This window comes from Nicotiana tabacum, chromosome 7 (assembly GCF_000715075.1).
Source record: "Nicotiana tabacum cultivar K326 chromosome 7, ASM71507v2, whole genome shotgun sequence".
Lineage (NCBI taxonomy): Eukaryota > Viridiplantae > Streptophyta > Magnoliopsida > Solanales > Solanaceae > Nicotiana > Nicotiana tabacum.
The window spans coordinates 175,372,631-175,388,772 of NC_134086.1; positions in this window are offsets into that span (position 1 = coordinate 175,372,631).

A 16,142-nucleotide genomic window follows, 5' to 3' on the forward strand; every position below is an offset into this window, starting at 1 on the left:
GTTTAAAAACTCGACACAAACCCAAATCAAACAAAAGACATAACTCTTAACAGCTGTGAACATGCTCCACTCCCCACTTTTGTTTTCAATCATTGGATCATCTGCTCACGGTGGGGCTTGACCCGGATGACCTCCTAGTGTATGATACATTCTTTCTAACTCCATTGCCAGATGATGGGCAAAAATAGGTGCATGCTCTATAAACCTTTCATAATCCATCCCTTGGCAGTTCACATAACTTTGAGAGGTGTAAACCGCCAAATCATGGATTTGTGCCCTGAAATCTTGGAGTCGTTGGTCTTGGTTTTGCAGTTGCTGTTGGCGAGTGGTGGCTATATCTCTTATACGGTCTTCACGATCTAAAGATGACTCTAATTGAGCTCGAAGTCTGGCCTGATCGAGTCTTGCATGTGCTCTTTCTCTGTCGATGTCTGCGTGTTGATGTTCTCTATTGTACCTTCTCGCTTCTTCCAATTGTGCATGGAGTTGAGCTTCTGAATGTATCCAACGGTATTTCTCTTTCTTGAATTGCGCCATGTCTTCTTCGGATCGCATTACTTGGCGTTCCTTATTAGATTTGGCCTCCTCGTTTAGTTGTATGATTCTTTCCTTAGCTTTGCCTAACACCTTTTCAGTCTTTGCCAAAATGGAGTTATAATCTTGCATTTTTTTCAAAAGATTGGCGATGATTTTTTTATCTTTCCAACTTCTCATTGGTGCTTCAGAAGCTTTCTTCATTTTTTGAAATTGAGCGTGGAGATTTTTATTTTCACAAGTCAGACTCTTCTTTTCACCTTCTGCTTCTTGTGCTTGTAAGTCTTTCTCCAAATTGAGGTTCCTCATACTTTCCTTTAAGGCATGAATAGTCGTTTGTATCCCTTTTCCTTTTCTCCCCAAACCAATCGTTCTTGAATTTTATCGTCAAAGGTTTGAACATGTGGTCTTTTTATAGGCCTTCTAAGATCGGGTTCTGGTGCATTATCCATGCTGGATCGTTTCTCAAACCACCTTGCATATCCTGGATTTATTTCGCCCTTTGCAGGATCTGGAACTTGAGTATCATCTTTCAAGTATCGACATCCATTCCACATCTGCTGAATTAAAGCCTCGGGAAGAGTGGCTTCGGGGTGTAACTCGATCACTTGCATACTCAAATCCTCATCATCAGGCACCACTTGGTATCTCCCTAGTTGTCTTAGAACTCTCTGTGGCGCATATGGCTGGACGCTTCTCAATCCCAATAGCAGCAAATAACTATTCAAGGTTGACATGTGTATCACTTCTCTTACCGGGAGCCATCCCAAAGTCCACTCAATTTGACTTGCCGTTAAAGATCTTAGATGAGATACCCAGGCTTCCACCCCTTCTGGAGATTTATAATCTTTTATTCTTTCTTCATAACTCTCGATGAAATTGTCATTGCTTGGACCATACTGCATGAACTTGGGGTGATGTTGGAGATGTTCAATCATCCACATTTGCAACAAAATTTTGCACCCTTCGAAGACTTTTGCCCCTGATTTACATAAAGTCAACGCTCGATAAATATCTGAGAGAATGATCGGCGCAAGGGTGTGATTTTCCTTGGTAGTGAGGACCTGTACGACTTTCGCTGTACGAATATCAATTGTTCGTTCTTTGTTTGGGAAGACCATGATTCCCAGAAAAGCCACCATGAAAGCAAAGTGACGGTGAATCTGCCAGGTGTCTTTGTTCTGTTTGTTAGTAAGGCCCTTTTCATGAATTTCAAATCCGTCCGGCTTTCCGAACCTTGAATACAGGAAGTTGAAAGAACAACGCCCTTTGACAACGTTGCTTTTTCTGATTTGATTACTGATGTTCAGAAGACCAAAGAATCGATGCACTGAGGGAGCCTTTGGGAATATAAGATTTTGGTTTCTTAAATCTCCGTCAAAACCGGCATATCCAGCTATCTCTTCTAATGTAGGAGTAAGATCGAAATCAGAGAAGCGAAAGACATTGTGAACAGGGTCCCAAAAGGTTACTAACGCCGCAATCAAATCATCACGTGGTTTAACTTTCATAATATCTGTGAGAGTTCCCAAATGCTTAATGACCCATTTCTGACCATCTTCTCCTAACTCATGCCACCATATCTGAAGCCGAAATAGAAACTCATCTACATTTGCGAATGGTGGGTTTTGGGTGGTGCTCATTTTGTATCTGCGATTAATTTTAACAAAATCAAGACTCCTTTTGAAAACAGACAATCATAAAAAAAGAAAATCATTTTTTTTCATTTTTTTTTATTTAACACTTCTTCTTCTTTTTTTTTTCAAAATTTAAAACTATTTTGGGAATTTTCTAAAACAGCCCATTTTATTTCTCGGCTCTCACAATGATTTTTTTTTCTTTTCCCAATTAAGCTGGTCAACATGCAAATCCGAGGCAAATGAATGCACAAGTAGCAAATAGGATGCATCAGGATGGTCTTTTCATTTCGGGTGCACCTGTCCTAGACAGACCCAACCCCTGTGTTGAGTCTCCAAGGTCAAATGTACATGATGCAAACAGACGTTCCTACTACGGATTCGGTACGAGGCTGAGTTATTCTAAGTGAAAAACCTGAGGCATATTGTTCTAGACCTGGCTTACCCAAACGGACAGCTTGAGACGAAATGGGGGCAACGTACCGGGAGCACGAAAGTCTACCCGGCCTAGTTACTTGTCCCAACTTCGTCTTATTTGGTATGACTTCTAACAGAAAGGTGGGCCACGCGCACGTGTGCACCATAAATTCAGAAGACTCAGAAAGAAGAAAGGTTTCGTAGCAGTTTTATATACACAATTCAGATAATATTAAAGCAGTAAAAAGCAACATTTAGTACATTAAGCATAAATATGTGAAAAAATCATATAACAAACACATCCAACTATAACAGTTATTTTAAGCTCGAATTCTTGAACCCTGAACCAGTGGTTCTGGGTTTTTTCTTCCCCAGCAGAGTCGCCAGAGCTGTCACACCTCTTCTTTACACAACCTTTCGGAGGAGGGCGTAGTGTAAAGGGAGTTTTTCCGATTAAAGGACAATCGAAACAGGATTGTTTATTAATTTCAGAGTCGCCACCTGGGAATTTTATGGCGTCCCAAGTCACCGATTTTAATCCCGAATCGAGGAAAATATGACTCTGTTTGTCGTTCTGCGAACTAGAAATCCGAGTAAGGAATTCTGTTAATCCGGGAGAAGATGTTAGGCATTCCCGAATTCTGTGGTTCTAGCACGATCGCTTAACCATTTTACACTTGGCTTAATTATCTTGATTTACTAAGTACATTTTTTTTTCTTGTTGCATGATTTTGTTACCGCTTTTGGTTAGATTGTTTACAATTATAAACCTACCTTGAAACGAATCACGCGTACGTATATTCGTATTTTTTTTATATAAATGTAAAGAATCGTGTCACGCATACGTGTACACAATAAGATTAATAGTATTTTTTTTATATTTTTTATTATAAAAATGAATTTATGGCCGAAATTGCACATGCTTAAAATAAAATTACGAACATTCGTTACTCTTGTATGATTAAATGGTGAACTGCATATCTCGGGTTATATGAAATAAATTAATTTAATAACCTCCGAAAAACCCCTTTTATTAAGAAAGTTTGTTCGAAGTTGCGCGAACGCATACTCCGAATTGTTTTTAGAAATGTAATCATGTCACGTGAACGTGTCCCTAATTACACAAAATATTCTTAATGGCAATATAAATTTTCTACAAATGTTTATTATGTCCATCTATTTTAAATATGAAAGCCATGGGAAATCACCGAATGGGATACCTCGAGATTTCTTGAAAAATCAAGATTTATTAGGTGTTGACCACAGGTTATATTTTAAACGTGTGAATTATATACCTCAAAACTATTCAATTTGGAAGAGTTAATGAGATGAAAGATAAATAAATAACGTGCAGCTAAAATTACCATTTTATCGTGAATACAGTATCCGTAATTTGATTATGTACTTTTAGTACTTGATGATTATATGCACAAGTTATTTATTATTTTCCTAGGTTTAGGACTAAGTGTATGTTGTTTACAAACTTACCAAGCGAATTACATGTAAAACTAAAAAAAATTAATTGATAAGCAAACCAATAGTTTTCGAAGAATTTTCATTATTCTACTCGTAGCGAACTCTACTTTGTATATCTTTGACTAAAATGCTGCAATCAGTATTCATAAATCCATTCTTCTACACAACTTGTTTTTAGTCCAAAGTTCTAATTATTTGGTTAATTTGCTTACGATGATTGAATTTGGGATAGATAAAATCAAACCAATTTTTACCTCGGCTTATGCAAGCTATTTACAAATACTAAATCTGTACTTTGTAAAATTATTGATATTATTTTTTATATACTATTTTTATAAGAAATGAGTTAATCACATTCCTAAAATAAATGGGCCATTTGTTGTTAAGAAAGAGAACTAATCTACAAATTCATTTAATAAAATGACATTACATATACCGCAAATACACATCTAAACCATCCGGAATATTCCAATATCTTAAATCGTAACGAATTATATTGATTCACCTCTCACTTATAGTTATCCCCATTATTAGGCCCTATTTTGTATAAACGAGAATACTTATGTCAACTAGAATTAAACAATATCAGGCTTGACGAAGTTTACTAGCGTGGTTCCTCGATATTTTCATGTTACCAAGCGCTTAGTTAACATGGTCTAAATACAAAGTTTAAAGAATAGTCAACTTTCTACCAAGTCCCCTGTCTCGACAATTCGAATATAATTATACTTAATGAGATTCTGAAATAAATAGAATTATTGCAAAGCCTATACTAACTTCAAAAGAGGTCTGATGGACTAATAGCTCCCATGCCGAGCATAAGCTATATTAGTTAAAAAAGTGAAACTCAACTAATGAATTTAAATGGATAGCGGATATATTTAGAATTCCAGATTTCATTTCTTTGCAATATTGAAACTTTGCAATAACATGAGTCTAAATATATATATACCTGAAAATGAAGGTAAAAGAGGTAAAATTCAGCAGTAGCAGCAGCAAAAAACCAGCAGCAACAAACAACCCCAATCAAACAATATCTCGTACAACTTTAAACCAAATTTGAAGACCAATTCTAAAACCTTTTTCCCTCAGGTGAACTGAGATTATTTCAAAAGTTTAAAAGAACAATTCTCAATCAGTAAAAAAAACTTCAATGGAACAGCAGAATTCACTTCCTGTGTGTGTATATCCGTGTATGTCTTAGCCCTCAATTTCAGAATTTTTAGAGTTTTAAATCTCTTTCTCCTGAATCTCTTCAACTCTCTCTCTGCCTGCTCTGTATTTTCTCTTCTTCTTTTTTTCTGTTCTTCCCAAATCCTCTCAAGTTCTCTTTTTTTTTCTGTCCGTCTCTCTTTCTTTCTGTGTCTTCCTGAAATCAGTCCCAACATACCCTTTTATACAACTTGTTTCCCCCTCTTCCAGCCTACTGCCCGGACCCCTCTTTTTCTTTTCAAATCAGTTTTTTCCACTCAAATAACACTAAAACTACTTTTCTAATTAATCAGCCACTAAGGAAAACTTTCCCTTAATTTCAGCCCCTCCACTTCCTTTGGTTCCCCATTAGGATTAATTAATACCCCATTGATAAAGCACTAACAATAAAGTATCATACTAACTGTTTTATTCCCCAAACACCCCTGAAATTCCCTTACTATTACTGCCCTGAAAGTTACAAAATTACTGCCTTACCCACTCCCTTTCAACCTGCATTGAACCTCTCCAATCTATTTAAATCCAACCACTAACTGAATTTAACTACAACAGCTAGAACCAATTCAATTTGAAACTCAAATGACCATTCAAACCAAGATGGATTTAAATCAGATCAAATGGTATTAACATAACGATCCAGGGTAATCAATGACCAATAACTTCAGTTCAAGGAACTGAATGTACCAACAGGCTCAATTCTAAGTTCAACATATAGCAATTAACTCCTTTCAGTACAACTTCAGAACATGAACGAATCAAGAGGGGAATCAGACAGGAATGAACCATAATTTAGACTTATTATCAGGCTAATCTTAACATCCAAACGTCCCAGACCAATTGACAACACTTATTTGATCGATTATTCAAATTATAGCTTATAACAATTATAGCAAACATAACAAGTGAAAGAATTGGACAAAATAAAAGGTCCATTGAAGATGAGCAGAATTAACTGATAGAAGATGGAAAACTAATAGAAGTTCACTAAACAGATACATAGATAAACAAAAATCATACATATAGAATAAAAGAAAAAGGAAAGAACCTCAGAAATATTCCGACCCAGGCTCGAACTTGAATTGGGACATTCTGAGGTCGAATAGACTTTAATCGAAGTATCCTCAATTGAGAATACCTCGGTTAAGGTCTATTAGACCTCAATCTATTATTTAATTTGGACAGATTCCATGGCTTGGATTTTTTAGGGTTCCTGATTTTTCGATCTAAAATTCAAGCATTTCTGGACATGTTCGAACAGAACCAAGATCTTTTATGTTATGGGGGAAACCTAGCGGATATCAGGTGTGAGTTTGGGGTAAGTTGGGGTAGGGTTAGGTTTTGCTCGAATCTTCGATTGAAGATTCGAGGAGCTTCGGCCTAATTCGAGCAAAATGGTTAAGGGATTCGTGGAGAGGGCGGTTAGGTGCTCTAGTGGTGTGAATTTCACGGCTACCGGAGCCGGCGCCGCCGGGTTTACGGCGAGGGAACGGGGTGGCGGCTATTAGGGTTCCTCGTCTCTGAAAGAGACGAGGTTTGATGAGAAATGAGAGGAGGGGGCCTGGTTTGGGGGGGCGGGTTAGTTTGGACCCTTTATATATGCATGTGAGGGTTGGATCCAGACCGTTCGATCTGATGAGATCAATGATCTGGATTAATCGAGTAAGTGGAACGACGTCGTTTTGTTTATCCTCAAGACCGAATCAGTTTTGGACGGGCACGGGTCGGGTGTGGAAGAATTGATCTGGAGCGTTGATCAAGTGAAATCAACGAACCAGATTGAGCATGATGAAACGACGTCGTTTAATTTAGATACAGGTGGACTGGATTTGGGACGGGTATGGGCTGGGTAGGAAGTTGCACTCTTTGGGCCTAAAACTGGCCCAATCCGATTCTTTCTTCATTTTTTGAATTCTTTTCCTTTTTCTTCTTTAATTTTCTGATTTAAATACAATTCCTAATTAATTGTAAAATCTAACTACAAATATTAATTAATACTTACAATAATTAACACGCAAATCAAAGAAAAAATGAAATCACATAAGGGCACATTTAAATGACAAAATTACAACAATTACGTATTGTTTTGTGATTTTTCTTTTTGTAAAACAAACCTGTTAATTCCTAAATTGAAAAACTAAATCCTAAATGCACATGCAACACATATTACATAATATTATTTTTTTGTATTTTTAAATGCATTAATAAAATTACACACGCACATATGCCTATGCAAACAAACAGGAAAACCGTACAATATTTCCTAAAAATAACACATAATTAAAGAAAAGACCTAATTTCGGGAGTTATTTTGGAGTAATTCGTATGAGGCAAAAATCACGTGCTCACAACATTCATGGCATATAACAAGACAGTGAATACAATGAAATACATAGAATACGGCGGGACACATTGAAATACAATGTGAAAAAAAGACGTTGAATATAATGAAATACATGGAATACAACGAGATACATTGAATTACAATGAAAAAAAAGATAGTGAATACAATAAAATACATAGAAATACAGCGAGATACATTGAAATGCTCTTTAAAAAAAAGGTAACACAATCTTCAAATTGCTCAACCCCAAACTTCAGACGACCTATTTTAGTCGACAATTTTCCGACGACTGATCGCTACCAACTCTGCACCACTAATAAGTAGCGAGAGAGGGTCGCAATAGCTTTTACCCGATTTGTGGGTCGGGATTGATTTCCACAGAGAGCTAGGAATGGAATTGAGTATCTATTTAGGTTGGAATTGCGTAATTGTTCTAAATATCACTTCTAATCATTTTTGGGTTTTCTTTATATTCTACTATTATCAAACTACAAATTATAATTGCAACTAGAGTAAGCTAAGAGTAAATGGCTACAAGTTTTATCTAATAGTTTAAAAGGCATTAGGGTAGTGCCATCCTCCTAGGTGGCCAATTGACGGGTGATTGAACCTAGCACGATTGACATGATTTGGGAATATGTTATAATCGTTGCACAATTTTACCCACTCTCACACCTCTCGGTAGAAAGAATGATTTTGCCCAATTGACTTCCTCAAGACCAATTGGGTATGCATATTTGTTCAAACAACTAGGGTTCAAGTCGGGTATTACTCTCTCGAGGTTTAACCTGTTAATTGAGACTATCAATTCTCTTGAGTCCATCCCAATTTCTTGTTGGGTCAATTTCGGAGACTTAGACTTTCTTTCTCAAAAAGAGCCCAAGTCAACTTAGCACAAACTAGTGTTTGCAACCACTAATTCAGTAATTAAACCATGAAATTGACCTAAATAGAAAACACTCATAGTCAATCTAGCCCTAAATTTCAATACCCATTAATTACGCACACTATGGTTGAGCTACAACCCTAGCTAATGGGTCTAGCTACTCATGCTTGAAAAGAAAAACAGAAAAATAGATGAAGATAAAGACATATTAATTAATTGTTAAAGTAAATACAAAGATTCAATGATAAAAACTAAGTAAAAGTGCCCAAAATGGCTACAATATGGCTTCTCACGAGCGCAACTGAGTTCTGATAATATCTGATGCCCTAAAAATGGAAAAATGTTCTATTTATACTAAGCTGGAAAATCTGGACAAAAATGCCCTTGCGGGTCAATGCGGACCGCACAAAATGGACCGCGGCTGCACTAGGCTCTTGGATTTGAAGCCTTGGCTCTCGGAACTCAGGCTCCACGGACCGCGCAGAATGGACCGCGGCCGCGGAAGCAACTAGCGTGGTCCGCACAAACATGAACGCGTACCGCGTAGGTTTGAAGTTGGCACTGGACATCTCTCTGATCTTCTCCTCCGCGGACCGCACAAAATGGTAGTGCGGCCGCAAAGCCTTCAGTGCGAACCGCGCAAGATCGATTGCGGCCGCACTGCCTTGAAGCTTGATTTGCTAGTTCTCTGAATCCCCTAGTCCGGACCCCTTAGTTTGCCTTGTCTTTGGTACTTGAGCATGTTTCACTCCTTTTGAGTTGATCTTTGATATTTTTTCACTTTGTCGATCAAACCTGCAATCAAGCACAACTTATGAGCCTTTATGGACTATTTTATAAGAATTTATAATCAAAGCGTAAGCAAGAGGGGGCATGAAACACGTCAAAATCCCTAGTTATCAACGACCCATCAGATTTCGACCATGATTCCATAAGCAACGATGAGAGAAAGAACAAGAAAACGAGAAAGATCGCTGAAGAAGAAATTGCTAGCATCCGTAACGCATCTGAAGAGGTCAAAGTCCCAGAACTGAATTTGGCTAGCACCCGATGGTAACGAATCGAAAGAAATTGCTAGCACCCACTGAAGAAGAAATTGCCAAGAAGTTAAAGTCCCAAAAAATTCATGTTGATTATAAAGAAGAATAATCTACTTCCGAAAATAATCAAAATCGAAAAGGAAGAAGAAGAAGAAGAAGAAGAAGAAGAAGAAGAAGAAGAAGAAGAAGAAGAAGAAATATACTGGAGTTGGCCGTGGAGATTTCGTTGCCTTCATTAGGGTCAAGCCAGAGATGCATCGTATTTTATGAGAGAGAGGGCGGCATATTTTATGGCTTAAGAGTAGGAGGTAACCATAAATAGGTATTTGGTTATAAAAAATAAAAGGTAGTTATAGAATATAATTTTTTAAAATGGTATTTATTTAAAATAAATAAAGTATCAACCTTTGCTATAGAAGGTAACTAATCCTTTAGAAAATGGATAACTAATGGGTTTAATTTTTATATTTATAAAACCTCAAATTTGGGTTCTTCAAGTTTGGGAGACTGGGAATTCTCCCAAAAGTGATCATATTCATGAAGCCATGGATAATATGGTTACCCATATTATCTGCCGATTAACCCATTTTTTCTATCCGTATTAAATATGGGTCGGTTCGGGTAATTTATACTCCCTCAGTTTCATATTATATGAGGTAGTTTGACTCGGCACGGAGTTTAAGAAAAAAAAGAAGAAGACTTTTGAAACTTGTGGTCTTAAAAGCTTAAGCGGTAAAAAGTTTGTGGGGGCATGACATTTGTGTGGCTATAAAAGCTTCTCATTAAGGGTAAATGGGTAAAATGAAAGAGTTTAAATTTGAATTATTTCCAAATTTAGAAATGTGTCATTTGTTTTGAAACAGACTAAAAAGAAAAGTACTTCATTTAATATGAAACGGAGGGAGTACATTTTTTTATTACCCGTTTTCGAACCGTCTCTATATCCGACCCGACCCGCCCATTTGTCACCCAAAATCCTAAATCATAAGTAAAAATAATACTCACAAGAAAATCCAAAGGGATAATGGGTCGTTGGCATGCAGAACTTGAAATAAATAGGATCAAGGCTGCAGCTTGGACTTGAACAAGTAGGACCATATTCTTCATACATCTAAACTTTTTGCAATTGGTTCGTCACACGGTTCTGTTCTCCAAGCAAAAACTTCATCTTTTATAGGAGAGACGACTTGAACTGTACTATGTCTAAGACAATATTTTTTAAAAATGGGGGCAATTTTAGATATTCTTTCTATAGGGAATTGAAGAAAAAGATGAGAAAAAAAAATAATGAGAATCAAATTTCACTATGAAAGTCTCCTGCTAAATTGCTAATACTACTCTTAGAGTATAAGCCTGATTATTTCACATAATAAAAATGGAAAATTTTCATAAAGCACTATCTTTTAGTGTTAATTGCTATCTATATATATCATTTGTTATATTATGGATTGTAGATACGTTTTCTATTGTTATAAAATGTATTAGATGTATTTATGCTACTGTATTCATGAATACATTAGCAAAAATAGACGTGAATCAAGGAAGTCCAGCTAATCAGTTGTTGTATTCGAGTGTATTCGACTGTATTCATGGCATGAAACATGAGATTACAACTGGACAGATTATTGTATTCGACTGTATTCACGACGTGAAACAAGGGATTATATTTTTTTAAACGGAAAGTGAATCAATTAACATAATAGACTCCTAATATAACTCAACAAACTCAATTATAACACACAAATTTTGTATTTCCAGTTATAAAAAAATTCCCAACCGAAAAATACCACATAACATAGCAATCTTCAGAAAAATTATATAATTCATCTGTATACATATATAAATTATATTAATTAAAAAAAACATATGAATACATTCATGGCATATAGCGAGACAGTGAAATACAATGAAATACATAGAATACAGCGGGATACATTGAAATATAATGAAAAAAAGATAGTGAATACAATAAAATACATGGAATACAACGAGATACATTGAATTACAATGAAAAAATACAATGAATACAATGAAATACATGAAAATACAGCGTGATACATTGAAAATACATTGAAATATATTAACAGAAAATCAAGTTGCTCAACCCCAAACTCCGTGGTCTTTGTTCAAGAACAAACCCTAATTTCCGGCGAATCCGCCGTCGAGCAAAAACCTTCAAACTCTTTCGCCTTTTTTATGCCTGCGGCGGAGATCACAGTGACATCAAACGGACGCCACTTCATTATTGAATTCTTGATATTACGTCTAATATGTCAGTAGATTCAGGAAAGGGAGGGAATTGATTAAAATAAACTTTTTCCCTTTTTTTTTCTTGTGGTTTAGATGGATTTTTATGGGTGTTTTGAGCTTCTATTTGTGAGGTAGCAGATGGGGGAAGTGGAGGTGAACGGCAGAAGTGACGGCGGAAGGAGGAGGAAGGCGAGAAGAAGTGGTGCGGTCGAGAGAAGTGAATTAGATTGAGGGAAGAGAATGACATGTATCAAAGTAGAAAGAAAAAGAAAATATTGTAACTGAATAGCATATTTAGTTGCTTAGGGGTAGGAGGTAACCAAAATTAGATATTTTGCTATAAACATTAAAAGGTATCTATAGAATATAATTTTTTTAAATGATATTTATTTAAAATAAATAAGGTGTTAACCTTTGCTATAGGAGGTAAAAATTTCAATAAAAATTCCTATCACGTTAGTTATAATATCCTAAGAAGCTGCTATCGAAAGCAGGGACGGCTCAATGCATCTCGTGGCCTAAGGCGAAACTATATTGAGAGGCCTTTAAATTTATTTTATAAAATATTTACAGTAACAACAAAATTTACTTTCTAAAATAAATTATAAATAACCTAATATAATATGTCGAATTACACTAAATCGGTGCATGAATGCTTTTTGTGTTCATGCAGTTTGAGAAAATATTATAAAAAAATATATTATGTTGTCGCTATATATAACTTAATTCCTATATAAAAAGGATAAAATTAAAATTGAAGACCAAAGCAAATATACTAATTAATTAGTAAAGAAAACTATCATAATTTATGAATATTGATATAAAATAACCTCAATCAAATAACAAAAAAATATATTGTAACACTTTTCTTTGTACTAATTATTTATATAATATATAGTAATAATAAGAATTTAAATCAAATTTTGGGGGCGTAAGGCGACGGGGCCTTCAAAATTTGGGGGTCTAAGGCGATGACCTCACTGCCCAAACCTTTAGAGCCGCCCCTCATCGAAAGATGCTTACCGATACGTCACTATTTTTAAGTTCAAATAGAGGAAACTTTTTATTTAAATATGAAATTAATAAGAGGAAATAAATAATTCAATTTTTGTCATAATCCTTGCTTTTCCAATAAAGAAAAAAAGCTATTTAACTCCTAGGAGTCCTCTTCCCGTGTCCTATAAAGCTGTTATTGTATATGACATTTAAATTTGCATAACTAAATAAAAATTAGTAAATAATACTACTCCTATATATATGTTTAAAACTTGTTATGATGTTCCAAAAAAGTCCGGCTAACTTGGAAAAGAAGGCATATAACTGCAAAAGTGTAAAGAGCAGCCCTACACGGAAATTGTGACCTAAGAAGAAGACTGACGAATATTATTCTAAGAAGACGACTCGAAAAAATCAAACACTTCACTCGCACCGATCATGGGAAACACACTGCAAATTCTAGGCCAAAATCAATCAGAACAAAACCAAGAACACGAATTGCAAGAACTACCAGATGAACCTCAAAATTTCACCTGCGAAATTTGTATCGAACCTATGTTGTTACCCAACAGAAAATTCAAGAACCAAAATCTTTGTGTTCATCCCTTCTGTACTGACTGTATCATTAAGTATATCACTGTCAAGCTTGAGGACAACATCGACAACATTCCATGTCCCTCTCTGAATATCTTGTCAAAATTTTATTGGTCCCCAGCTGTTTGTTAAATGGTGCGAAGTGTTGTGTGAGTCTACTGTTTTAGGGCTGGCGCATTGTTACTGCCCAAATCAGAATTGTTCCGCTTTGATTTTGGACGAGTGTGGTGGGAATGCAACGCAATCGAATTGTCCAAATTGCAAGAGTTTATTCTGCTTTAAGTGCAAGCTTCCATGGCACGCTGGGTTACACTGTGGGGAACTTAAGGATGAAAACGACGTCGCTTTTAATGTGCTTGCTAAGCGTAATAAATGGAAGAGATGTCCTCAATGTCACCACTTTGTTGAACGTATTGAAGGTTGCAGATCTATCTACTGCAGGTTAGTTTGTTGTTTCCTTTCCTCTCTTAACATAAAGGCTCTTTATTCTTTGCTTAGAGTTATATGTTAATAGAGATATATGAAAAATCTCATCTTTAATTGGGATGGATTACTACTTTCTGGGGTTAGAATTTGTAACAGTCCAGCGTAGGCTCATACGGCTTTAAAACGCGTCTCTAGAATATAAGGTGTCACATACATCCCCTTGAGACTTAACGTCCTCGAGGTTTGACCTACCACCGTTCAAGGTTGTACGCGGAGTGGCTCTCATACCATATGTAATAGCTCAGCCCACTAGTGCTATTGTCTGCATTGGGCCTAGGCCCGTACGACTTTAAAACGGTTTCTAGAATCTAAAATATGTCTACTTATATACCCGGCATCTCTTTCGTATTTTGTTATTTTGTCGATGTGGGATTCGCCTAAGGTATCATATCTCTGGGATTAGGATTATACAGTTGTGGAAGTTGAGTGCAAGTTCTTCGAGTTGTGTTGTGGTCTATACAATTGAAGATTCTTAAGAAGGCATAGGACTACTCTCTATACAGTATGAGTAGCAACAGCAAAAAGCAAATGACATGACCACTGTTAGTATATTCAATAAGCTCATATACAAAAAAAGTTTTTTGGATTATCTATCTCTGAAACTTGATATAATTGTGTATCTTATCATGATTTAATGTACTCTCCTATGCATATCTTATCATAATTTAATGTACTCTCCTATGCGATTTGATTAATATTTGTGACACTTGTGCTTTGTTAAAAAGTTGCACTATTTGGAATTCAAAAAAAATAATTCTTTTCTGCTATTAAACCATAAGTGGAGAAAGGATTCAACTTTTAAGTGTGTTACTTTAATCCGATTCTCTTTTCATTTGGATGTAGGTGTGGTGCCTATTTCTGCTACAGCTGTGGAAGACGAGCTAATTGGCCCTCGTGTGATTATTGTGATTTTTCTAGGTGCTTCATATTATGGTCAATTTTACTGTTTCCTTTAACTGTCCCATATCTCTTTTTCCTCATTATTTGGGATGTCTGTCGGTATTGTATTAGATGGTTTACAAACTAGACTTGTGTACAGACATTTACTTTTATTACATTGAGGTTCAACGAGAAATATTAGATTTGCTCGGTGTGTGCAATTAAGGCAGAAAAAATACTCGGTTATATTCATTGTTTACTTTTTCTAATCATATGCATAGATTATACATTAATTATACACAATTATACACATATAAGTACAAAATATGCATAAATTATATTTCAATCGGCTATTTTAATTTAAGCGATTTGGTGGATGGCTATTTGGGTTAATTCTTCAAAAAATAACATAAACAAGGAAACAGAAACTACAAGGAAGTTTGTACAGATGGAATCCAAGTATAGTTACGTTCACATAGATTATTGACTTACTAATTTAAGTTGTTTCAAAAGCCAGCTATGGTTTCCTGTTACTACATGTTTGCAGCTATTATTGCATCCCTTCAAACACATTTATTATTGTTATTTCTCATTTGTTTCTAGAAACGTTTTTATTCTTCATTTTGTATTTACAAGAAACTTTTCGAAAGAAAAACTCTTCTCATTTGGAAGAGGAATTAATTAATTATGCTAGAAAAATCAAACGTGTAGTTTATGTTATATGTATCCATTTATTAGGAGTAATATGATGAACCGAATATCTTTTACTAGAACAAATTTGTTAAGTTGTTTCCCTCTGAAATAGTAACTAGTTTGCAAGCAATTGTGTGATAGCTATAGTTATCGTAACAGGATCAGTGGAGATTTATGGTTAAGTGTCCTAGTTGAAGAACAATGAATATATAATATAAATAATCAAACGATAAAAATATTTAATCAAAATTGCGATTTTTTCACAAAAAATGTGAACTTTCATTTCGTTAAATCATCAAACGCAGTGTGTATACTGTTACTAAGAATAAGAGAATAGAGAAGTTTAATCAAGATTAAGTGATAAAATTTACGTTAAAAGAATGAAACATTTTACGTATACTGTCGTTGGTTCAGATTATATTGGATATCGGAAGTTTTTTTATTCTTTTGGATATGAGGAACCAGGGGCGGATCTACATGCTTTGACAATATTTAGTAAATTTGTATAGGTAATTAGAAAAATATTTAGATAAATATTGATTGAGCCAGCATCCATAACTAAACTCTTTTTTCTCTTCTTTCAAAATTTTTATCAGTGAGTACCCACGACTTTAAAATCCTGGATCCGCCACTGTGAGGAACCCTATAACTTGTACTATCAAGTAATAAATGTACTATATATGTGTGTTTTCAAATAATTA